Here is a 27,104-nt window from a genome sequence, read left to right as displayed (position 1 = left end):
AAGATTTTGAGGTGTATAAAAAGACATAAAAAATTATTGTGGTCCCACTGTATGAAGAATAAACTAAAATTCTAGTAAAGTACTGGGAAAAGCTTGTGGAAGGCTAGTTCACGTGTTAGATTGAAATAAAAAGTAGTTTAAAAGGTAATGGCCCTCAAATACGAACAATGTAAACTTTTGACGTCTAGTATATATATTAGTTACAGTGAAATGTAACATTCTCTTTTGCATATACATATATACACACACACAGTACAGACCAAAAGTTTGGACACACCTTCTCAAAGAGTTTTATGAAAATTGTAGATTAACACTGAAGGCATCAAAACTATGAATTAACACATGTAGAATTATATACATAACAAAAAAGTGTGAAACTACTGAAAATATGTCATATTCTAGGTTCTTCAAAGTAGCCACCTTTTGCTTTGATTACTGCTTTGCACACTCTTGGCATTCTCTTGATGAGCTTCACCTGAAATGGTCTTCCAACAGTCTTGAAGGAGTTCCCAGAGATGCTTAGCACTTGTTGGCCCTTTTGCCTTCACTCTGCGGTCCAGCTCACCCCAAACCATCTCGATTGGGTTCAGGTCCGGTGACTGTGGAGGCCAGTTCATCTGGCGCAGCACCCCATCACTCTCCTTCATGGTCAAATAGCCCTTACACAGCCTGGAGGTGTGTTTGGGGTCATTGTCCTGTTGAAAAGTAAATGAAGGTCAAACTAAATGCAAACCGAATGGAATAGCATGCCGCTGCAAGATGCTGTGGTAGCCATGCTGGTTCAGTATGCCTTCAATTTTAAATAAATCCCCAACAGTGTCACCAGCAAAGCACCCCCACACCATCACACCTCTTCCTCCATGCATGGGAACCAGGCATGTAGAGTCCATCCGTTCACCTTTTCTGCCTCGCACAAAGACACAGTGGTTGGAACTAAAGATCTCAAATTTTGACTCACCAGACCAAAGCACAGATTTCCACTGGTCTAATGTCCATTCCTTGTGTTCTTTAGGCCAAACAAGTCCCTTCTGCTTGTTGCCTGTCCTTAGCAGTGGTTTCCTAGCAGATATTCTACCATGAAGGCCTGATTCACACAGTCTCCTCTTAACAGTTGTTCTAGAGATGTGTCTGCTGCTAGAACTCTATGTAGCATTGACCCAGTCTCTAATCTGAGCTGCTGTTAACCTGCGATTTCTGAGGCTGGTGACTCGGATGAACTTTTCCTCCGCAGCAGAGGTGACTCTTGGTCTTCATTTCCTGGGGCGGTCCGCATGTGAGCCAGTTTCTTTGTAGCGCTTGATGGTTTTTGTGACTGCACTTGGGGACACTGTGTATCCACCTGACTTCTCCACAACGCAACTGATGGCACAAGCCCCATTTATAAGGCAAGAAATCCCACTTATTAAACCTGACAGGGCACACCTGTGAAGTGAAAACCATTTCAGGCGACTACCTTTTGAAGCTCATCAAGAGAATGCCAAGAGTGTGCAAAGCAGTAATCAAAGCAAAAAGGTGGCTACTTTGAAGAACCTAGAATATGACATTTTCAGTTTTTCACACTTTTTAGTTATGTATATAATTCCACATGTGTATATATAATTCCACATAATTCATAGTTTTGATGCCTTCACTGTGAATCTACAATTTTCATAGTCATGAAAATAAAGAAAACTCTTTGAATGAGAAGGTGTGTCCAAACTTTTGGTCTGTACTGTATATATAAATAAAGGTTAAAGAGGACCTTTCACCGAACCTGACATTGTGAACCAAGTATAGAGACATGGAGAGATCTCACTGCACTTACTATTATCCCTTGGCGCCGCTCCATTCTCCTGCTATGCCCTCCGATATCTTTGTTCACTAAGTTATAGTAGGCAGAGTCGGCCCTTGTTCTGCTGTAGTGCTGGCCAATCGCATCGCAGAGCTCACAGCCTGGGAGAAAATTGGCCAGCGCTACAGCAGAACAAGGGCAGACTCCGCCTACTATAATTTAGTGACTGAAATCTCTGCCTACTATAACTTAGTGAACGAAGATACTGGAGGGCATAGCAGGAGAACGGAGCGGCGCCCAGGGATAATAGTAAGTGTAGTGAGATCCCCGGGTGCCGCTCTCCATGTCTGTATACTTAGTTCACAATGTCAGGATCGGTGAAAGGTCCTCTTTAAACTTGAAGGACAGCTACAAGACAACCTGAAACAATGCCAGAGGTTTCATTAGCAAAAAAAAAAAAAAGAAGAAGAGGAGACAGCACCTGCGTTTGGGTGCGGATCCGTCTGGTATCTGCACAGACAGATCCGCACCTATAATGCAAACGCTTTTATTCGTTCAGAACGGATCCGTTTGCATTACCATGAACAAAAAATAAATAAAAATAAAATCTGTTATGACTTGCATTGAAAGTCAATGGGAAGCGGATCAGTTTTCAATTGCACCATATTGTGTCAGTAAAAACGGATCCGTCCCCATTGACTTACATTGTAAGTCAGGACGGATCCGTTTGGCTCAGTTTCGTCAGACGGACATCAAAACAGACATCAGCATTTTGGTGTCCGCCTCCAGAGCCGAATGGAGGCTGAACGGAGGTAAACTGATGCATTCTGAACGGATCCTTATCCATTCAGAATGCATTGGGGCTAAACTGATCCATTTTGGGCCGCTTGTGAGAGCCTTGAAACGGATCTCACAGGCGGACCCAGAAACGGCAGTGTGAAAGTAGCCTTAATAACTCTGCGCCTAAAATCTCTTAAAAAAAAAAGTGGCGCAAATGTGCAAAATTTGGCGGATCCAGAGTTTTTAAACTTTTTTACTACATGCTTGACAAAGAGGTATGGCTTACCGGAATCTAGGCGGAGCTTAACTGGAAATTGAGTGGGGTTAAATTTCAACTCAATTGTGGCAGAAAAATGGGTCTCAAAGTAAGCCAACCAATAGTTGGTATAGAGTCGATGAAAAACATCTTTCCCTGCACCACATTCATCATACAGCCTGAGCCACTGTGATAAATCTGGGCGGGTTCCTTCCCGATAACTGCCTGCTCTTCAGTGAAAATGTAGAGCTGCATTAAAATGCACTGCTCGCCTCCACTGTATGAGGATTAGCAAATCGCTAGTTTCATCGCTCGACCTCATGCAGATTAATTCATGGGCAGTCTAAATATGTCTTTAGTCTCTACCCCAGGGGTGCACAACGCTTCCTGGTTGGGGGCCACATTGCCAGACTGAACTAATGACGAGGGACGAAATTAAAATTTAAAGGTGTATTAACAACTTAAATATTGTACTTGTGGCATATTGAACATACATTATATACCACTAATGTCTAGTTACATGTCTAGGACTCCCATCTAATGGGAGAAATATAAGAAAAATACATGTGAGCAGCCACAAGAAATAGGCATACATGTCTGTTACCAGATGGTTGGGGGCAGCACAGAATGGTATCAAGGGCCGCATGTGGCCCCCGAGCCGCAGGTTGTGCACCCCTGCTCTACACTGTCTATTCAAGACCCTAAAATGGCTGGCTTGTGTGTCTAATTGGCTGATTAATTACTGAGCCAGCCGAAAATTATTTGATATTTTTCACGGGACACCTTAGACCTTTGTGCCATTAGATAATTTTTTTTTACATGAATTAACCCCTTCTTGCCACAGTCAAGGCAGGAAACGGTTAATTCCCAGCCTGCAGGCTGACTCTTCATTTTATAGCAGGTGACAAAAAGAGCTCCCTATTTGCCTTTAGATTTTTACAATTTAATAGACGCTTGTAGCACACTGCTACATGCATCTATTACTGCCTGACCACTGGTCACGTCACTTCTCTCAGTGACTGGAGCTGCCTGATGACAGCACGGTCACAGCGATATGTGGCAGCACTGGCTTCCGGCAGATCGCAATGTAACCTGATGCTTTTATATGTCGGGTTACAGATAATTGCCTACCACCGCAATGTATAAAGTCATGCGGCAGTAGGCAAGTGGATAAACATTCCCATGGTTTCTCCAGGTGTGTAAGGAGCCAGGAGCATGCCTTTAAACATTTGAAAAAATATAGTACGGGAGGCCAGAATCTATTTATAAAATACCTTCACCAGGAAAACATATTGATGTAGATGTGGAGTGAGTACAGCCAGTTACCTCCATATTTGGTGGGAAAGCCAACTTCTGGAGAAGGACTGAAAAGGCAACCACAACATCGATTTTTATGGGAGTTGTACTCCGCTATCTCCAAAACTCCCATGGAAATGAATAGAGTAGCCCACACACATGCCCCATCAGCCACTCCGTAAATTTTGGTGGGCTCCACAGGATATGGGCTCCCCGTTTTTTCTCTACTTTTCCCCTCAAGGAAAGGTAATCTAAACACTTCTCTTATGTCTGCAAAACTTCTCATCCCGCTGAAGTGCTTGTCGGATACACCTTTGATTAAACAATGGATTGAGAAGGTTAAACAAATACACAGATTACAAGAACTTGCTAGTTGGGAAGTGAGATGCCATGATACATTTGTTTAAAATAAATAAAACAAGTATACCGTGGCTCACCCAAATCCAAAGTATGGTTAAGGCTACTTTCACACTAGCGTTCTGCTGTCCGCTCGTGAGCTCCGTTTGAAGGAGCTCACGAGCGGAGCAGAACGCTTCCGTCCAGCCCTGATGCAGTCTGAATGGATGCGGATCCGCTCAGACTGCATCAGTCTGGCGGCGTTCAGCCTCCGCTCGCCTCCGCACGGCCAGGCGGACAGCTGAACGCTGCTTGCAGCGTTCGGGTGTCCGCCTGGCCGTGCGGAGGCGTGCGGATCCGTCCAGACTTACAATGTAAGTCAATGGGAATGGATCCGCTTGAAGATGACACCATATGGCTCAATCTTCAAGCGGATCCGTCCCCCATTGACTTTACATTGAAAGTCTGAACGGATCCGCTCAGGCTACTTTCGCACTTAGAAATTTTTCTAAGTTATTAATGCAGACGGATCCGTACTGAACGGAGCCTCCGTCTGCATTAATATGATCGGATCCGTTCAGAACGGATCCGATCGAACGCAAGTGTGAAAGTAGCCTAAGGTGCTCTGCTTTTTTATGATTCACCTAATCATCTGGTTATAAAGGCAGTATATAAATTTAAAAACAGGCACTCACCATCTAACAATTTAAAATTATTTTGAATTTATTAAAATAAAAATACACAAAAATTTTATTTACCCCTACAATATTCTGTGATTAAAATATTTGCAATATTCAGTGATAAAATATAAAGCGATTATTTTAGTCTCGAATTTCAACTCTTTGCAGTCAAACAATTACAGTTATAAAATTAAAAAACTGTGCAATGTGAATAAATTAGTATAACAAATATTCAACAAAGTGCTTGAACATATTAGTGATCAAATAATTCTGTGTGTACAGATGATATAAATCTTATCCTAATAGTGCATAGATAATACAATGGTAAAAGCTGATTGTTACATTTCTTCCCAATGGTTGTCACTGATGTTATGTGATAATATGGGAGATTACTTATGTGACGAAAAAATTATTTGCAAGTTTGATGTATAAAATTTGATGTAAGCAGATAAATCGCTTGGGAGGTCAGGTAACTAAAGTAAGGCTGGCATCTGGGGCGTCCCCCTTGCACAGTATCTGTACTCCTGCGATAGTTGCGGTATTTCGATGTGTCACTTGTTGTTCACTGCCACTCAAATTGTCCAGCTCTATGAAGCGTAGATCTCAATGTCTCTCACAGGAGGTGTTTGTAATCTTCGCCGCAGGATAGCAGCTGTAGCAAAATCAGATGCTGGTTTCACTCTGGTTCGAGTGTAAAGTGCTCAGTGCTCTTAAAGGGTCCAGTGTCCTATATAGCGTCTCGTTCAGAATATAAAGTATAATCACTTTATGGTGGTCTTAGGTGGGTAGTTGTAGATCCAAACACGTCCAGACGCGTTTCGAGGTGACAACCTCTTCCTCAGTGGCTTTGTTTTAAAATCCAACTACCCCCTTCTTATATAGTCAGTGACTTTCTATCCCACCTAAGACGTGGTCTGGAATCAAATGATTTCCATCCAATCACCCGAAATGTATTCCTCACCTGTTATATAGAAACATAGAATGTGACGGCAGATAAGAACCATTTGGCCCATCTAGTCTGCCCAATATACTGAATACTATGGATAGCCCCTGGCCCTATCTTATATGAAGGATGGCCTTATGCCTATCCCATGCATGCTTAAACTCCTCCACTGTATTTGCAGCTACCACTTCTGCAGGAAGGCTATTCCATGCATCCACTACTCTCTCAGTAAAGTAATACTTCCTGATATTACTTTTAAACCTTTGCCCCTCTAATTTAAAACTATGTCCTCTTGTAGCAGTTTTTTTTCTTTTAAATATTCTTTCCTCTTTTACCTCGTTGATTCCCTTTATGTATTTAAAGCTGTTGTGGTAAGATTTTTGCTCCATCTGGAGGTATTTTGTTTCCTTTTTCGAAATAGGAATACTCTTTAATCACAATTGTACAGAGGTTCAAACTTCATATCCCTTGCATCTAAAAATAAATTTTCCATTTAATAAAAGTATACATAAGGCCTGTTTTTAAAAATCAGGTTCCAGCTATGCAAATTTATTTATGGCACAGTGGGAGTGGGAGAACATCTCGCCAAGGCTGGGATCGAGCCTGGTACTCTGGCACCGATTTATAGATGATGTTCTATTTGTCTGGAGAGATACTCAGAGAGAACTGGATTTATTCCTTGAGGACATAAACAGCAACACCTACAATTGGACATTTTCTGCTAATATTAGTACTGTACAGGTAGAATTTTTGGACTTAGTAATTAAAGTACAAAGGGATCAACTAATATGTAGTACCTACCAAAAAGCAGTGTCTAAAAACAGCTATATCCTCTTCCCGAGCTGTCATCTGCCGAGATGGCTGATGGAGGTCCCAGTAGGACAATTCAGGAGAATTAAAAAAAATTGTACAGAAGAAATTGACTTTCACACCGAATTACTCTGTATGAAAAAACAATTTCTGGAAAATAAATACCCTCAGGACATATTGGACAATGCAATCACAAAAGTGGAGAATATGGAAAGAGGGGCCTTCTTTGAAGATAAAAAGGTACTAAACGCAAATGAGAGTAAGGAAGATCAATAAGAATGATATTACCATTTAATAAGGATCACAAGAAAATAGAGAGAATTATAGCCAGGCATTGGCATCATCTATTGAAGGACAGACTAGTGGGGCCTTTGTTGAGTGACTCACCAACAATCACCTACACAAGAGCACCAAGTCTGTCCTTAAAAATAGCTCCAACTATTAAAAATAAAAAGAAGAGCTCAAAGTTGCTAAATTGGTTGAGACTGAACATTTTTTTTTAGATGTGGGAAATGTAATATTTGCAGAATTAGATAATTCTCCCCCCCCCCCCCCCCAAAAAAAATACAGAATCAAATCATGTAATAACAACTTTACATGGAAGATACAGGATTTTTTTACTTGTAGCTCAACAAACATCCTATATATCATAGAATGCCAGTGTAAAAAACAATATATTGGAAGAACAAAACGTTCTCTCAAAAAACGAATTGCAGAACATGTAACTAACATTTAGAATGGGTGCGACAAACATTACCTGTCGTTACAGTATAAACAAGTTCACAATAAAGATCCAAGTGGTATCTTTGCAGCGTTTGAAAAAATAGATACACAACGGAGAGGCGGAGACCATACGGCTAGGATGTTGCGCCAAGAATATAGACGTATCTTTGATTTCGAAACGCTTGTACCAAAAGGCCTAAATTCAGATTTCGAAATATTTGGTTTCCTATGAGTGGGGATGGGTGCCCTCAGCTAATGAGACATCCTGAGTCCGGCTGTTTTATCAGCACCAGGATCTCTCCTTGGCTGGGGGCTCCCTCCGCTAATTCAACACAACTCAAATATAAAACACAAAGTGGAAAGCTTAAATAAAGTCCAAATAAAGTGGAATCCAGAATAACTCTAGTGATGGGGATGATTTCCTCCTTGCCCCTGCTCCCTTACTTTGTGATTGATGTTAAAATGCCAACTAAAATTATCGGATGATATATTATAAAGATGTTGGGGCAAACAATATGGATTGAATTTTATAAGAAAAAGAAAAGAAACGCATCACTAGGTGAAAAAAAGCATCAAAAACGCAGGTGCGTTTTTTGGGAAAACTTGTATTTTATGCTCCCTTTCATGGTTTTAAAGTTATTTTATATTTTTATAAGTTTTTAAAGAGAAATTCATATATACAAAAGGGGTATATTGTATGAATTAAATATATACTCTACATGGCACTGATTATTAAAAACAGGCCTTATGTATACTTTTATTAAATGGAAAATGTATTTTTATATGCAAGGGATCTGAAGTTTGAACCTCTATACAATTGTGATTAAAGAGTATTCCTATTTCGAAAAAGGAAACAAAAATTCCTCCAGATGAAGCAAAAATCTCACCACAACAGGTGAGGAAAAAATTTCGGGTGATTGGATGGAAATCATTGGATTCCAGACCATGTCTTAGGTGGGATAGAAAGTCACTGACTATATAAGAAGGGGGTAGTTGCATTTTAAAACAAAGCCACTGAGGAAGAGGTTGTCACCTCGAAACGCGTCTGGCCGTGTTTGGATCTACAACTACCCACCTAAGACCACCATAAAGTGATTATACTTTATATTCTGAACGAGACGCTATATAGGACACTGGGCCCTTTAAGAGCACAGAGCACTTTACACTCGAAAAAGAGTGAAACCAGCATCTGATTTGAGCTGACATTTTGCTACAGCTGCTATCCTGCGGCGAAGATTACAAACATCTCCTGTGAGAGACTTTGAAATCTACGCTTCATAGAGCTGGACAATTTGAGTGGCAGTGAACAACAAGTGACACATCGAAATACCGCAACTATCGCAGGAGTACAGATACTTATAAAGAGACCCAGTCTGCAGAGCAGTGAACGGAGGGAACAGGTAAGAGGCTGTGCAAGGGGGGACGCCCCAGATGCCAGCCTTACTTTAGATACCTGACCTCCCAAGCGATTTATCTGCTTACATCAAATTTGCAAATCATTTTTTTGTCACATAAGTAATCTCCCATATTATCACACATCATCAGTGACAACTATTGGGAAGAAATGTAACAATCAGCTTTTACCATTGTATTATCTATGCACTAATAGGATAAGATTTATATCATCTGTACACACAAAATTATTTGATCACTAATATGTTCAAGCACTTTGTTGAATATTTGTTATACTAATTTATTCACATTGCACAGTTTTTTAATTTTATAACTGTAATTGTTTGACTGCAAAGAGTTTAAATTCAAGCCTAAAATAATCGCAGAATATTTTATCGCAGAATATTGTAGGGGTAGGGCTGCAGTAAACAAATATTTTAGTAATCGAGTATTCTATCGATTATATTTCTCGATTCATCGAGTAATCTAATAAGAAAAACCTTCTTAAAATAATGTATTACTTTATAAAAATGTCCCCCTTTCCCAGTGCCATCAGTTCAGCAGCCCCTCCATGCCATGTCCCTTAGTGCCCCCATGATGGCACTGCCATCAGCCCCTCCATCCAGATTGCCATGATGTCCCCCTTTCCCAGTGCATCTATGCCATCCACTGTGCCCCCCACTCCCCTACGAGTGCCTAATTACAGGTGCCCCAATTAACCCCTCTCCCCCCCCCAATACTTTTATACATGGCAAATCATAGGTGATCCCATTAACCCTTCTAACGCCAATAACGTTATACATGTCAAATCACAGGTGCACCCATTTCCCCATGCCAAATCACAGGTGCCCCCATTTCCCAATGCCAAATCACAGGTGCCACCATTTACCACCCCGCCGCCTCTGCTATCTTTATACTTACCTTTCAGTGCAGAGTGCGCCGACACACGGGGTCCGCAGGAGACGCGTCTTCATCCCAGCCAGCATGCACTGGGGACCTGACGTCACACACAGCGTTAGCGAGCGTGCTGGTGATGTGTGAACGCAAGGTCCTGCAGCGCAGTGCCAACGGGAGGCCATGGAGCGGTGAGTGAGAAGCTTAATTTTACTCACGCTCCGTGGTCATGTGATTTAAACGAATCCTCGATGCAGAAAAACTGCATCGAGGATTTTTTTGCCTCGATTACATCGATTAAAATCGATGAATCGTTTCAGCCCTATGTAGGGGTAAATACATTTTTTGTGTATTTTTATTTTAATAAATTCAAAATAATTTGAAATTGTTAGATGGTGAGTGCCTGTTTTTAAATTTATATACTGCCTAAATAAATAAATCAGGAACCCTGGGTACAACTTTAGTCTACCCATCCTTCTCACTAACATTTTTAGCTGTCTCCCTACATCTGGTCAATCTTTAAAGGGGTAGTCCCATCTTAGTCATCATGTTGTGTTCGATTATATTCCCTCCCCCACTGAGCCTTTATCTAAATATAATGTATTTTTAAAATTCTCAATTTTTTTATAAAATTGAAAAATCCTATTACATTGTTTATATTTGCTGCCCATGGATCCAGCCACCAATCGCCGGCCGCATCAATGGGCCGCGCTTGCGCACCGCTTACCCTGGTGATCCAGGATCCGGCTCGCTTACATTTCGTGAGCACGCACGGCGGGCGCCTGCACATGCACAGATCAATTTTCCTTTGTGCCGCAGCTCCATTACAGCACAAAGGAAGATAGTTTAGACTACTCCTATACTAATTACCTGGCCAAAGAAAAGCAGGTTTTCCCTGCTGAAAAGATTGTCGCTACAGGAACCATGGATTCTTCCAGGACAGGAAGAACAGAAGAATGTTCTAGTACAGGGGAAGAGAAAAACGGCGTGTGACCACAGTGTGAGGCGCCAGTCAAGGCAAGGGAAAATTATCAAGAACAAAATCCGTGGGATCTATATATTCAACCCGTACGGTCTGTTCAGTTCCGTTTTGAACACATTAACAATGAATGGGGACAAAACCGAAGCGTTTTTTTCAATACTGAGCCCCTATGACGGATCTCAATACCGGAAAACTAAAAACACTAGCATGAAAGTAGCCTGAGGCAGGCTGGTAGGCATTTTATTGAGAGCTGTAGCATTTAAAGGGAACCTGTCACTGGGATTTTGTGTATAGAGCTGAGGACAAGGGTTGCTAGATGGCCGCGCTAGCACATCTGCAATACCCAATCCCCATAGCTCTGTGTGCTTTTATTGTGTCAAAAAACTGATTTGATACATATGCAAAATAACCTGAGATGAGTCCTGTCCCTGACTTATCTCAGGATAATTTGCATATGTATCAAATCGTTTTTGTTTTTAGTTTTTTTTTACACAATAAAAGCACACAGAACTATGTGGACTGGATATTGAAGATGTGCTAGCGGCCATCTAGCAACTTAGCTCTATACACAAAATCCCGGTGACAGGTTCCCTTTAACTCCTTAAGTACCAGACTCATTTTCACCTTAACCACTTCAACCCCGCTAGCTGAAACCCCCTTAATGACCAGACCACTTTTTACACTTCTGCACTACACTACTTTCACCGTTTATCGCTCGGTCATGCAACTTACCATCCAAATGAATTTTACCTCCTTTTCTTCTCACTAATAGAGCATTATTTGGTGGTATTTCATTGCTGCTGACATTTTTACTTTTTTTGTTATTAATCAAAATGTAAAGATTTTTTTGCAAAAAAAATGACATTTTTCACTTTCAGCTGTAAAATTTTGCATCCATATATATTGTTCTACATGTCTTTCATAAAAAAATAAATGTTTGGGCAAAAAAAATAAAAAATGGTTTGGGTAAAAGTTATAGCGTTTACAAACTATGGTACAAAAATGTGAATTTCCGCTTTTTGAAGCAGCTCTGACTTTCTGAGCACCTGTCATGTTTCCTGAGGTTCTACAATGCCCAAACAGTAGAAAACCCCCACAAATGACGCCATTTCGGAAAGTAGACACCCTAAGGTATTCGCTGATGGGCATAGTGAGTTCATAGAACTTTTTATTTTTTGTCACAAGTTAGCGGAAAATGATGATTCTTTTTTTTTTTTCTTACAAAGTCTCATATTCCACTAACTTGCGACAAAAAAAATTAAAAATTCTATGAACTCGCCATGCCCCTCACGGAATACCTTGGGGTGTCTTCTTTCCAAAATGGGGTCACTTGTGGTGTAGTTATACTGCCCTGGCAATTTAGGGGCCCAAATGTGTGAGAAGTACTTTGCAATCAAAATCTGTAAAAAATGGCCTGCTAAATCCGAAAGATGCACTTTGGAATGTGTGCCCCTTTGCCCACCTTGGCTGCAAAAAAGTGTCACATATCTGGTATCGCCGTACGCAGGAGAAGTTGGGGAATGTGTTTTGGGGTGTCATTTTACATATACCCATGCTGGGTGAGAGAAATATCTTGGCAAAAGACATCTTTTCCCATTTTTTTTATACAAAGTTGGCATTTGACCAAGATATTTATCTCACCCAGCATGGGTATATGTAAAATGACACCCCAAAACACATTGCCCAACTTCTCCTGAGTACGGCGATACCAGATGTGCGACACTTTTTGCAGCCTAGATGATTAAAGGTGCCCAAATTCCTTTTAGGAGGGCATTTTTAGACATTTGGATCCCAGACTTCTTCTCATGCTTTAGGGCCCCTAAAAAGCCAGGGCAGTATAAATACCCCACATGTGACCCCACTTTGGAAAGAAGATACCCCAAGGTATTCAATGAGGGGCATGGCGAGTTCATGGAAAAAAAAAATTTTGGGCACAAGTTATCGGAAATAGATTTTATTTATTTTTTTTCTCACAAAGTCTCACTTTCCGCTAACTTAGGACAAAAATTTAAATCTTTCATGGACTCAATATGCCCCTCAGCGAATACCTTGGGGTGTCTTCTTTCCAAAATGGGGTCAGTTGTGGGGTGTTTGTACTGCCCTGGCATTTGAGGGTCTCCGCAATCATTACATGTATGGCCAGCATTAGGAGTTTCTGCTATTCTCCTTATATTGAGCATACAGGTAATGAGATTTTTTTTTTTCTGTTCAGCCTCTGCCTGAAAGAAAAAAATGAACGGCACAGATTTCTTCATTCGCATCGATCAATGTGGATGGAAAAATCTCTGCCAAAAAAAAAAGGAGGGGAAAGGCGTCTGCCAGGACATAGGAGCTCCGCCCAACATCCATACCCACTTAGCTCGTATGCCCTGGCAAACCAGATTTCTCCATCCACATCAATCGATGTGGATGAATAAATCATTGCCGGGATTATTATTTTTTATATACAAAGTGTTTGCCAAAGCATAGGAACTCCGCCTCCTCCTCAGCTCGTATGCCTTGGCAAACGTATCTTTTACTGCAGAGAAGAAATCTCGTCTTGCAGCGCCGCATACACCGACTTGCAAGTAATCTCACAGCAGCGCAATGCTTCTGTCAGACTGCACATCAGTGCTGCAGCTAGTCGATCGGTTGGTCCACCTGGAAGGTATAAAAAAAAAAAAAAAAGAAAAAGAAAAAAACCAGGCCGCAACGCAATAATTTTATTAACTTTGGAACAGAACATATAAACTTTAACTTTTTGAACTAAACATTAACCTTTTTGCTTACTGGTGTTTTTTTTTTTACCTTTATAAAAACAAACCTCTCCTTCCCCCCAAAGATGTGGCGAAGTGCGTTATGCACTTTGTCCCAAGTGAAAGGAGAGGTTTGCAGCAGCTGTATGTGAATGGGCCCTAATAGCCCTGTGTGCCTGTCCTGGTGAGATGTGATCCCTATGCTAAGTGTACCTGTGTGTGGTACTTCCGGAAACACTCTCCAAAGCATAGGGCAGGGTGGTCAGGACAGTCAGGACAGAAATTGCGGGTGTCACGCCTTATTCCACTCCTGCTACAGACAACATTTTTTTCGGGGTGGCGGTCGGTTTGAGGTACCAGGAACGACACTGGGGAAATGTCGCTCGTGTAGACGGCTAACTACACTGGTGGATGGGGCCAAGGAACCTCCTGGGTACAGGAGGTTCGCGATGATCTCTTCCTGAAATTTGAGGAAGGATCCAGTTCTCCCAGCCTTACTGTAGAGAACAAAACTATTATACAGAGCCAATTGAATTAAATATACAGACACCTTCTTATACCAGTGTCTGGTTCTGCGGGACACTAAATACGGAGCCAACATCTGGTCATTGAAGTCCACCCCTCCCATGTGAAGGTTATAGTCATGGACTGAGAGGGGCTTTTCAATGACACGGGTTGCTCGCTCAATTTGGATTGTCGTGTCTGCGTGAATGGAGGAGAGCATGTAAACGTCACGCTTGTCTCTCCATTTCACCGCGAGCAGTTCTTTGTTACACAATGCAGCCCTCTGCCCCCTTGCAAGACGGGTGGTAACAAGCGGTTGGGGGAAGCCTGCGCGACTAATTCGCGCGGTGCCACAGGCGCCAATCCGTTCTAGAAACAAACGCCTAAAGAGGGCCACACTTGTGTAAAAATTATCCACATAAATATGGTACCCCTTGCCGAATAAGGGTGACACCAAGTCCCAGACTGTCTTCCCACTGCTCCCCAGGTAGTCAGGGCAACTGACCGGCTCCAGGGTCTGATCTTTTCGCTCATAAATCTGAAATTTGTGGGTATAGCCTGTGGCCCTTTCACAGAGCTTCTACAATTTGACCCCATACCGGGCGCGCTTGCTTGGGATGTATTGTTTGAAGCCATGGCGCCCGGTAAAATGTATAAGGGACTCGTCTACGCAGATGTTTTGCTCAGAGGTATACAAATCTGCAAATTTCAGGTTGAAATGGTCTATGAGGGGCCGAATTTTGTGGAGCCGATCAAAAGCTGGGTGGCCTCTGGGACGGGAGGTGGTGTTGTCGCTAAAGTGCAGGAAACGCAGGATGGTCTCAAATTGTGTCCTGGACATAGCAGCAGAGAACATGGGCATGTGATGAATTGGGTTCGTGGACCAATATGACCGCAATTCATGCTTTTTAGTTAGACCCATGTTGAGGAGAAGGCCCAGAAAAGTTTTAATTTCGGAAACTTGGACTGGTTTCCACCGGAAAGACTGGGCATAAGAGCTTCCCGGGTTGGCGGATATAAATTGTGTGGCATACCGATTTGTTTCGGCCACGACTAAGTCCAAGAGCTCCGCAGTCAAGAACAGCTCAAAAAATCCCAGGGCCGAACCGATCTGAGCTGTCTCAACCCGAACTCCAGACTGGGCAGTGAAAGGGGGGAACTACAGGTGCGGCTGAAGTTGGGGACTGCCAATCAGGGTTTGCCAGCACCTCGGCGGTCCTGAGCAGGTTAAAGGGGTTGTCCGGGATCAAACATTTTTTATTTTTTTTTAAACTGCTTAAACACTGTTAGTAGCCAAATCTATCTTCCCAAGATGTTTTTAGGTAGCTTTTGCACTGCTGCATGGCTCCTACAGTCCCCAGCAGACTGTGTACATACATGTTTTTATGTGCCATCACTTCCTGCTGCAGTGCATTGTGTGTCCCAGTGCAGCTCAGCAGCTCCTGGTTTCTACAGTGTAAGATCACCCTGCACTCGCTCCCCTCATACATATTCAGCCTCCTCCACTCCCCCATAGATCCACCCCCCCCTTACATATTCCTCCCCCATAAACTCCTTGCTCTGTCTCTTGCACATGTCATGTGCTCAGTGTTTGCAGACAGTGAACTAACACACAGGGAGCAGCTCCATCTTTCCACAATGGTAGATCATTTTTCGTTTTATGTGTACATTCATCATTACAATAACTAGGGATGAGCGAACTCGAACTGTATAGTTCGGGTTCGTACCGAATTTTGGGGTGTCCGTGACACGGACCCGAACCCGGACATTTTCGTAAAAGTCCGGGTTCGGGTTCGGTGTTCGTCGCTTTCTTGGCGCTTTTGTGACGCTTTCTTGGCGCTTTTTGAAAGGCTGCAAAGCAGCCAATCAACAAGCGTCATACTACTTGCCCCAAGAGGCCATCACAGCCATGCCTACTATTGGCATGGCTGTGATTGGCCAGAGCACCATGTGACCCAGCCTCTATTTAAGCTGGAGTCACATAGCGCCGCCCGTCACTCTGCTCTGATTAGCGTAGGGAGAGGTTGCGGCTGCGACAGTAGGGCGAGATTAGGCAGATTAACTCCTCCAAAGGACTTGATTAACTGATCGATCTGCAGCTGTGGATCATTGAGCTGCTGATCCTCAATTGCTCACTGTTTTTAGGCTGCACAGACCGTTTGTCAGTCTCATTTTTCTGGGGTGATCGGCGGCCATTTTGTGTCTTGTGGTGCGCCAGCACAAGCTGCGACCAAGTGCATTTAACCCTCAATGGTGTGGTTGTTTTTTGGCTAAAGCCTACATCAGGGTGAAGCTGTCACACCAAGTGCATTTAACCAGCAATAGTCTGTTCATTTTTTGGCCATATACAAAATCAGGGGCAAGCTGCGCCTGTCACCAAGTGCATTTAACCCTCAATGGTGTGGTTGTTTTTTGGCTAAAGCCTACATCAGGGTGAAGCTGTGACACCAAGTGCATTTAACCAGCAATAGTCTGTTCATTTTTTGGCCATATACAAAATCAGGGGCAAGCTGCGCCTGTCACCAAGTGCATTTAACCCTCAATGGTGTGGTTGTTTTTTGGCTAAAGCCTACATCAGGGTGAAGCTGTCACACCAAGTGCATTTAACCAGCAATAGTCTGTTCATTTTTTGGCCATATACAAAATCAGGGGCAAGCTGCGCCTGTCACCAAGTGCATTTAACCCTCAATGGTGTGGTTGTTTTTTGGCTAAAGCCTACATCAGGGTGAAGCTGTCACACCAAGTGCATTTAACCAGCAATAGTCTGTTTATTTTTTGGCCATATCCCAGTCTAATTCTGTCACTAAATCCATACCGGTCACCCAGCGCCTAAATACTAGGCCTCAAATTTATATCCAGCTAAATCTGTCCCTAGTGCTGTAGCTGGGCGAGTTATTTAGTGTCCGTTCAAGCACATTTCTTGTTCTGGGTTGAAATACAATTCCCAATTTAGCAATTTCATAATTTAGTGGTTCCTGCTATATCAGAGCTATTTGAAATCTATCCCAAAAAGGGTATATAATATTGAAGGTGCACATTGGGTCATTCAGAATAACTTCACACACACGCTTCTGTGCATTTCCAAGTCTAATTCTGTCACTAAATCCATACCGGTGACCCAGCGCCTAAATACTAGGCCTCAAATTTAAATCCCTCTAAATCTCTCGTTACCCACCGCTGTACTGTTGTTGCTGGGCAAGATATTTAGTGTCCGTCAAAGCACATTTTTTGTTCTGGGTTGAAGTACAATTCCCAATTTAGCAATTTCATAATTTAGTGGTTTCTGCTATATCAGAGCTATTTGAAATCTATCCCTAAAAGGGTATATAATATTGAAGGTGCACATTGGGTCATTCAGAATAACTTCACACACACGCTTCTGTGCATTTCCAAGTCTAATTCTGTCACTAAATCCATACCGGTGACCCAGCGCCTAAATACTAGGCCTCAAATTTAAATCCCTCTAAATCTCTCGTTACCCACCGCTGTACTGTTGTTGCTGGGCAAGATATTTAGTGTCCGTCAAAGCACATTTTTTGTTCTGGGTTGAAGTACAATTCCCAATTTAGCAATTTCATAATTTAGTGGTTTCTGCTATATCAGAGCTATTTGAAATCTATCCCTAAAAGGGTATATAATATTGAAGGTGCACATTGGGTCATTCAGAATAACTTCACACACACGCTTCTGTGCATTTCCAAGTCTAATTCTGTCACTAAATCCATACCGGTGACCCAGCGCCTAAATACTAGGCCTCAAATTTATATCCCGCTAAATCTCTCGTTACCGCTGTACTGTTGTTGCTGGGCAAGATATTTAGTGTCCGTCAAAGCACATTTTTTGTTCTGGGTTGAAGTACAATTCCCAATTTAGCAATTTCATAATTTAGTGGTTCCTGCTATATCAGAGCTATTTGAAATCTATCCCAAAAAGGGTATATAATATTGAAGGTGCACATTGGGTCATTCAGAATAACTTCACACACACCCGCTACTGTGTATTTCCAAGTCTAATTCTGTCACTAAACCCATACCTGTCACCCAGCGCCTAAATACTAGGCCTCAAATTTAAATCCCTCTAAATCTCTCGTTACCGCTGTACTGTTGTTGCTGGGCAAGATATTTAGTGTCCGTCAAAGCACATTTTTTGTTCTGGGTTGAAGTACAATTCCCAATTTAGCAATTTCATAATTTAGTGGTTCCTGCTATATCAGAGCTATTTGGAATCTATCCCTAAAAGGGTATATAATATTGAAGGTGCACATTGGGTCATTCAGAATAACTTCACACACACCCGCTACTGTGTATTTCCAAGTCTAATTCTGTCACTAAACCCATACCTGTCACCCAGCGCCTAAATACTAGGCCTCAAATTTAAATCCCTCTAAATCTCTCGTTACCGCTGTACTGTTGTTGCTGGGCAAGATATTTAGTGTCCGTCAAAGCACATTTTTTGTTCTGGGTTGAAGTACAATTCCCAATTTAGCAATTTCATAATTTAGTGGTTTCTGCTATATCAGAGCTATTTGAAATCTATCCCTAAAAGGGTATATAATATTGAAGGTGCACATAGGGTCATTCAGAATAACTTCACACACACGCTTCTGTGCATTTCCAAGTCTAATTCTGTCACTAAATCCATACCGGTGACCCAGCGCCTAAATACTAGGCCTCAAATTTAAATCCCTCTAAATCTCTCGTTACCCACCGCTGTACTGTTGTTGCTGGGCAAGATATTTAGTGTCCGTCAAAGCACATTTTTTGTTCTGGGTTGAAGTACAATTCCCAATTTAGCAATTTCATAATTTAGTGGTTTCTGCTATATCAGAGCTATTTGAAATCTATCCCTAAAAGGGTATATAATATTGAAGGTGCACATTGGGTCATTCAGAATAACTTCACACACACGCTTCTGTGCATTTCCAAGTCTAATTCTGTCACTAAATCCATACCGGTGACCCAGCGCCTAAATACTAGGCCTCAAATTTAAATCCCTCTAAATCTCTCGTTACCCACCGCTGTACTGTTGTTGCTGGGCAAGATATTTAGTGTCCGTCAAAGCACATTTTTTGTTCTGGGTTGAAGTACAATTCCCAATTTAGCAATTTCATAATTTAGTGGTTCCTGCTATATCAGAGCTATTTGAAATCTATCCCAAAAAGGGTATATAATATTGAAGGTGCACATTGGGTCATTCAGAATAACTTCACACACACCCGCTACTGTGTATTTCCAAGTCTAATTCTGTCACTAAACCCATACCTGTCACCCAGCGCCTAAATACTAGGCCTCAAATTTAAATCCCTCTAAATCTCTCGTTACCGCTGTACTGTTGTTGCTGGGCAAGATATTTAGTGTCCGTCAAAGCACATTTTTTGTTCTGGGTTGAAGTACAATTCCCAATTTAGCAATTTCATAATTTAGTGGTTTCTGCTATATCAGAGCTATTTGAAATCTATCCCTAAAAGGGTATATAATATTGAAGGTGCACATTGGGTCATTCAGAATAACTTCACACACACGCTTCTGTGCATTTCCAAGTCTAATTCTGTCACTAAATCCATACCGGTGACCCAGCGCCTAAATACTAGGCCTCAAATTTAAATCCCTCTAAATCTCTCGTTACCCACCGCTGTACTGTTGTTGCTGGGCAAGATATTTAGTGTCCGTCAAAGCACATTTTTTGTTCTGGGTTGAAGTACAATTCCCAATTTAGCAATTTCATAATTTAGTGGTTTCTGCTATATCAGAGCTATTTGAAATCTATCCCTAAAAGGGTATATAATATTGAAGGTGCACATAGGGTCATTCAGAATAACTTCACACACACGCTTCTGTGCATTTCCAAGTCTAATTCTGTCACTAAATCCATACCGGTGACCCAGCGCCTAAATACTAGGCCTCAAATTTAAATCCCTCTAAATCTCTCGTTACCGCTGTCCTGTTGTAGCTGGGAAAGTTATTTAGTGCCCGTCAAAGCACATTTTTTGTTCTGGGTTGAAGTACAATTCCCAATTTAGCAATTTCATAATTTAGTGGTTCCTGCTATATCAGAGCTATTTGAAATCTATCCCAAAAAGGGTATATAATATTCAAGGTGCACATTGGGTCATTCAGAATAACTTCACACACACGCTTCTGTGCATTTCCAAGTCTAATTCTGTCACTAAATCCATACCGGTGACCCAGCGCCTAAATACTAGGCCTCAAATTTAAATCCCTCTAAATCTCTCGTTACCCACCGCTGTACTGTTGTTGCTGGGCAAGATATTTAGTGTCCGTCAAAGCACATTTTTTGTTCTGGGTTGAAGTACAATTCCCAATTTAGCAATTTCATAATTTAGTGGTTTCTGCTATATCAGAGCTATTTGAAATCTATCCCTAAAAGGGTATATAATATTGAAGGTGCACATAGGGTCATTCAGAATAACTTCACACACACGCTTCTGTGCATTTCCAAGTCTAATTCTGTCACTAAATCCATACCGGTCACCCAGCGCCTAAATACTAGGCCTCAAATTTATATCCCGCTGAATTTGAATACAATACATTGGGCCAAATAATATATTTGTTGTTGTGGTGAACCATAACAATGAGAAAAACATCTAGTAAGGGACGCGGACGTGGACATGGTCGTGGTGGTGTTAGTGGACCCTCTGGTGCTGGGAGAGGACGTGGCCGTTCTGCCACATCCACACGTCCTAGTGTACCAACTACCTCAGGTCCCAGTAGCCGCCAGAATTTACAGCGATATATGGTGGGGCCCAATGCCGTTCTAAGGATGGTAAGGCCTGAGCAGGTACAGGCATTAGTCAATTGGGTGGCCGACAGTGGATCCAGCACGTTCACATTATCTCCCACCCAGTCTTCTGCAGAAAGCGCACAGATGGCGCCTGAAAACCAACCCCATCAGTCTGTCACATCACCCCCATGCATACCAGGGAAACTGTCTCAGCCTCAAGTTATGCAGCAGTCTCTTATGCTGTTTGAAGACTCCGCTGGCAGGGTTTCCCAAGGGCATCCACCTAGCCCTTCCCCAGCGGTGAAAGACATAGAATGCACTGACGCACAACCACTTATGTTTCCTGATGATGAGGACATGGGAATACCACCTCAGCATGTCTCTGATGATGACGAAACACAGGTGCCAACTGCTGCGTCTTTCTGCAGTGTGCAGACTGAACAGGAGGTCAGGGATCAAGACTGGGTGGAAGACGATGCAGGGGACGATGAGGTCCTAGACCCCACATGGAATGAAGGTCGTGCCACTGACTTTCACAGTTCGGAGGAAGAGGCAGTGGTGAGACCGAGCCAACAGCGTAGCAAAAGAGGGAGCAGTGGGCAAAAGCAGAACACCCGCCGCCAAGAGACTCCGCCTGCTACTGACCGCCGCCATCTGGGACCGAGCACCCCAAAGGCAGCTTCAAGGAGTTCCCTGGCATGGCACTTCTTCAAACAATGTGCTGACGACAAGACCCGAGTGGTTTGCACGCTGTGCCATCAGAGCCTGAAGCGAGGCATTAACGTTCTGAACCTGAGCACAACCTGCATGACCAGGCACCTGCATGCAAAGCATGAACTGCAGTGGAGTAAACACCTTAAAACCAAGGAAGTCACTCAGGCTCCCCCTGCTACCTCTTCTGCTGCTGCCGCCTCGGCCTATTCTGCTGCTGCCGCCTCGGCCTCTTCCTCCGCCTCTGGAGGAACGTTGGCACCTGCCGCCCAGCAAACAGGGGATGTACCACCAACACCACCACCACCACCTCCGTCACCAAGCGTCTCAACCATGTCACACGCCAGCGTTCAGCTCTCCATCTCACAAACATTTGATAGAAAGCGTAAATTCCCACCTAGCCACCCTCGATCCCTGGCCCTGAATGCCAGCATTTCTAAACTACTGGCCTATGAAATGCTGTCATTTAGGCTGGTGGACACAGACAGCTTCAAACAGCTCATGTCGCTTGCTGTCCCACAGTATGTTGTTCCCAGCCGGCACTACTTCTCCAAGAGAGCCGTGCCTTCCCTGCACAACCAAGTATCCGATAAAATCAAGTGTGCACTGCGCAACGCCATCTGTAGCAAGGTCCACCTAACCACAGATACGTGGACCAGTAAGCACGGCCAGGGACGCTATATCTCCCTAACTGCACACTGGGTAAATGTAGTGGCAGCTGGGCCCCAGGCGGAGAGCTGTTTGGCGCACGTCCTGCCGCCGCCAAGGATCGCAGGGCAACATTCTTTGCCTCCTGTTGCCACCTCCTCCTTCTCGGCTTCCTCCTCCTCTTCTTCCACCTGCTCATCCAGTCAGCCACACACCTTCACCACCAACTTCAGCACAGCCCGGGGTAAACGTCAGCAGGCCATTCTGAAACTCATATGTTTGGGGGACAGGCCCCACACCGCACAGGAGTTGTGGCGGGGTATTGAACAACAGACCGACGAGTGGTTGCTGCCGGTGAGCCTCAAGCCCGGCCTGGTGGTGTGTGATAATGGGCGAAATCTCGTTGCAGCTCTGGGACTAGCCAATTTGACGCACATCCCTTGCTTGGCGCATGTGCTGAATTTGGTGGTGCAGAAGTTCATTCACAACTACCCCGACATGTCAGAGCTGCTGCATAAAGTGCGGGCCGTCTGTTCGCGCTTCCGGCGTTCACATCCTGCCGCTGCTCGCCTGTCTGCGCTACAGCGTAACTTCGGCCTTCCCGCTCACCGCCTCATATGCGACGTGCCCACCAGGTGGAACTCCACCTTGCACATGCTGGACAGACTGTGCGAGCAGCAGCAGGCCATAGTGGAGTTTCAGCTGCAGCACGCACGGGTCAGTCGCACTACAGAACAGCACCACTTCACCACCAATGACTGGGCCTCCATGCGAGACCTGTGTGCCCTGTTGCGCTGTTTCGAGTACTCCACCAACATGGCCAGTGGCGATGACACCGTTATCAGCGTTACAATACCACTTCTATGTCTCCTTGAGAAAACACTTAGGGCGATGATGGAACAGGAGGTGGCCCAGGAGGAGGAGGAGGAGGATGAGGAAGAGGGGTCATTTTTAGCACTTTCAGGCCAGTCTCTTCGAAGTGACTCAGAGGGAGGTTTTTTGCAACAGCAGAGGCCAGGTACAAATGTGGCCAGCCAGGGCCCACTACTGGAGGACGAGGATGAGGAGGAGGTGGAGGAGGATGAGGATGAAGCATGGTCACAGCGGGGTGGCACCCAACGCAGCTCGGGTCCATCACTGGTGCGTGGCTGGGGGGAAAGGCAGGACGATGACGATACGCCTCCCACAGAGGACAGCTTGTCCTTACCCCTGGGCAGCCTGGCACACATGAGCGACTACATGCTGCAGTGCCTGCAGAGTTGCCCACATTTTAACCTGTGCGGACTACTGGGTTGCCACCCTGCTGGATCCACGCTACAAAGACAATGTGCCCACCTTACTTCCTGCACTGGAGCGTGATAGGAAGATGCGCGAGTACAAGCGCACGTTGGTAGACGCGCTACTGAGAGCATTCCCAAATGTCACAGGGGAACAAGTGGAAGCCCAAGGCCAAGGCAGAGGAGGAGCAAGAGGTCGCCAAGGCAGCTGTGTCACGGCCAGCTCCTCTGAGGGCAGGGTTAGCATGGCAGAGATGTGGAAAACTTTTGTCAACACGCCACAGCTAACTGCACCACCACCTGATACGCAACGTGTTAGCAGGAGGCAACATTTCACTAACATGGTGGAACAGTACGTGTGCACACCCCTCCACGTACTGACTGATGGTTCGGCCCCATTCAACTTCTGGGTCTCTAAATTGTCCACGTGGCCAGAGCTAGCCTTTTATGCCTTGGAGGTGCTGGCCTGCCCGGCAGCCAGCGTTTTGTCTGAACGTGTATTCAGCACGGCAGGGGGCGTCATTACAGACAAACGCAGCCGCCTGTCTACAGCCAATGTGGACAAGCTGACGTTCATAAAAATGAACCAGGCATGGATCCCACAGGACCTGTCCGTCCCTTGTCCAGATTAGACATTAACTACCTCCCCATAACCATATATTATTGGACTCCAGGGCACTTCCTCATTCAATCCTATTTTTATTTTCATTTTACCATTATATTGCGATGCTACCCAAAGTTGAATGAACCTCTCCTCTGCCTGTGTGCTAGGCCTAAATATATGCCAATGGACTGTTGCAGTGGTGGCTGACATGAAGCCTGATTCTCTGCTATGACATGCAGACTAATTCTCTGCTGACATGAAGCCAGATTGTCTGTTACGGGACCTCTCTCCTCTGCCTGGGTGCTGGGCCTAAATTTATGACAATGGACTGTTGCAGTGGTGGCTGACGTGAAGCCTGATTCTCTGCTATGACATGCAGACTGATTCTCTGCTGTCATGAAGCCAGATTGTCTGTTACGGGACCTTTCTCCTCTACCTGGGTTCTGGGCCTAAATTTATGAAAATTGACTCTTACAGTGGTGGGTGACGTGAAGCCTGATTCTCTGCTATGATATGAAGACTGATTCTCTGCTGACATGAAGCCAGATTGTCTGTTACGGGACCTTTCTCCTCTGCCTGGGTTCTGGGCCTAAATTTATGAAAATTGACTCTTACAGTGGTGGGTGACGTGAAGCCTGATTCTCTGCTATGATATGAAGACTGATTCTCTGCTGACATGAAGCCAGATTGTCTGTTACGGGACCTTTCTCCTCTGCCTGGGTTCTGGGCCTAAATTTATGAAAATTGACTCTTACAGTGGTGGGTGACGTGAAGCCTGATTCTCTGCTATGATATGAAGACTGATTCTCTGCTGACATGAAGCCAGATTGTCTGTTACGGGACCTTTCTCCTCTGCCTGGGTTCTGGGCCTAAATTTATGAAAATTGACTCTTACAGTGGTGGGTGACGTGAAGCCTGATTCTCTGCTATGATATGAAGACTGATTCTCTGCTGACATGAAGCCAGATTGTCTGTTACGGGACCTTTCTCCTCTGCCTGGGTTCTGGGCCTAAATTTATGAAAATTGACTCTTACAGTGGTGGGTGACGTGAAGCCTGATTCTCTGCTATGATATGAAGACTGATTCTCTGCTGACATGAAGCCAGATTCTCTGTTACGGGACCTCTCTCCTCTGCCTGGGTGCTGGGCCTAAATTTATGACAATGGACTGTTGCAGTGGTGGCTGACGTGAAGCCTGATTCTCTGCTATGACATGCAGACTGATTCTCTGCTGACATGAAGCCAGATTCTCTGTTACGGGACCTCTCTCCTCTGCCTGTGTGTGTGCTGGGCCTAAATATATGCCAATGGACTGTTGCAGTGGTGGCTGACGTGAAGCCTCATTCTCTGCTATGACATGCAGACTAATTCTCTGCTGACATGAAGACAGATTCTCTGTTACGGGACCTCTCTCCTCTGCCTGGGTGCCGGGGCCTAAATATCTGAGAATGGACTGTTCCAGTGGTGGGTGACGGGAAGCCAGATTCTCTGCTATGGAACCTCTCTCCAATTGATTTTGGTTAATTTTTATTTATTTAATTTTTATTTTAATTCATTTCCCTATCCACATTTGTTTGCAGGGGATTTACCTACATGTTGCTGCCTTTTGCAGCCCTCTAGCTCTTTCCTGGGCTGTTTTACAGCCTTTTTAGTGCCGAAAAGTTCGGGTCCCCATTGACTTCAATGGGGTTCGGGTTCGGGACGAAGTTCGGATCGGGTTCGGATCCCGAACCCGAACATTTCCGGGATGTTCGGCCGAACTTCTCGAACCCGAACATCCAGGTGTTCGCTCAACTCTAACAATAACCAATTATTAGTAATATATCTTAGTATTGCTAATGTTTTACAATTTCCCTAGTTTTGCTCTGCTACACAGTAAGGCTATAAGGGCCACACTCCCACATCTATCTAAACCAAACAATATTTATGGCTCTGATTCTGTAGTGTACAGAAACACCCCATATGTGGTCGTAAACCGCTGTACGGGCCCACAGCAGAGCAGAGAAGGAAAGGAATGCCATATTTTTGGAATGCAGATTTTGCTGGACTGTTTTTTTGTTTTTTGTTTTATTTTTTACACCATGTCCCATTTGAAGCCCCCCTGATGCACCCCTAGAGTAGAAACTCCCAAAAAGTGACCCAATTTTAAAACTACAGGATAGAGTGGCAGTTTTGTTGGTACTATTTTAGGGTACATATGATTTTTGGTTGCTCTATATTAGGGATCGACCAATATTGATTTTTTAGGGCCGATACCGATAATTTGTGAACTTTCAGGCCGATAGCCGATAATTTATACCGATATTCTGGGAATTGTCATTTTTGAAAAAAAAAATATAAATTCCTACACAAATCTGATGAAAATTAATGTTTATTGTTAATGTGTATTTTTTTTTTTGTAAATCTTTCTTTTTCATTTATACTTAATATTTTGGTGTTTTATTTTTATAACTTTTTTTTTTTTTACTAACTTTTAGCCCCCTTAGGGACTAGAACCCTTGTCCTATTCACCCTGATAGAGATCTATCAGGGTGAATAGGAGCTCACACTGTCCCTGCTGCTCTGCGCTTTGTGCACACAGCAGCATGGAGCTTACTATGACAGCCAGGGCTTCAATAGCGTCCTGGCTGCCATGGTAACCGATCGGAGGAGCAGGGGAGAGGGGATCCTGTGGTGGGGGGAGGGGGGGGCACTGTGCAACCAATGTTTTCAATACTGGGGAGGGGGTGGGGGGCGCACTGCCACCAATGCTTAAAACTGGGGGGGGGCTTGAAGGGGAGGGGGGGTGCAATGCACCACCAATGTCTAATACTGTGGTTAGGGGGGGGGGGGGACCTCACCACCAATGTCTAATGATGGGCTAGGGAGGGCGCACTGCGCCACCAATGAAGAATAATCTCTCATTTATTCATATATAGGAGGCAGGAGCTGCAGAATCACATAGCCGGCTCCCGACCTCTATGAGCAGTAGCTGTGATCCGCGGCACCTGAGGGGTTAACTACCGCAGATCGCAGCTATTG

The 27,104-nt window shown here is 44.0% G+C and overlaps 1 protein-coding gene across 1 annotated transcript in view; it reads right to left on the bottom strand.

The window, feature by feature from the left end:
• The window catches only part of CENPM (centromere protein M), a 370,895-nt gene that overhangs the window by 228,410 nt on the left and 115,381 nt on the right, over window positions 1–27,104 (bottom strand). The window lies entirely within an intron of this gene.

Source organism: Bufo gargarizans, chromosome 7 (assembly GCF_014858855.1).
Source record: "Bufo gargarizans isolate SCDJY-AF-19 chromosome 7, ASM1485885v1, whole genome shotgun sequence".
Classification (NCBI taxonomy): domain Eukaryota; kingdom Metazoa; phylum Chordata; class Amphibia; order Anura; family Bufonidae; genus Bufo; species Bufo gargarizans.
This window is presented reverse-complemented; position numbering and strand designations above follow the sequence as displayed.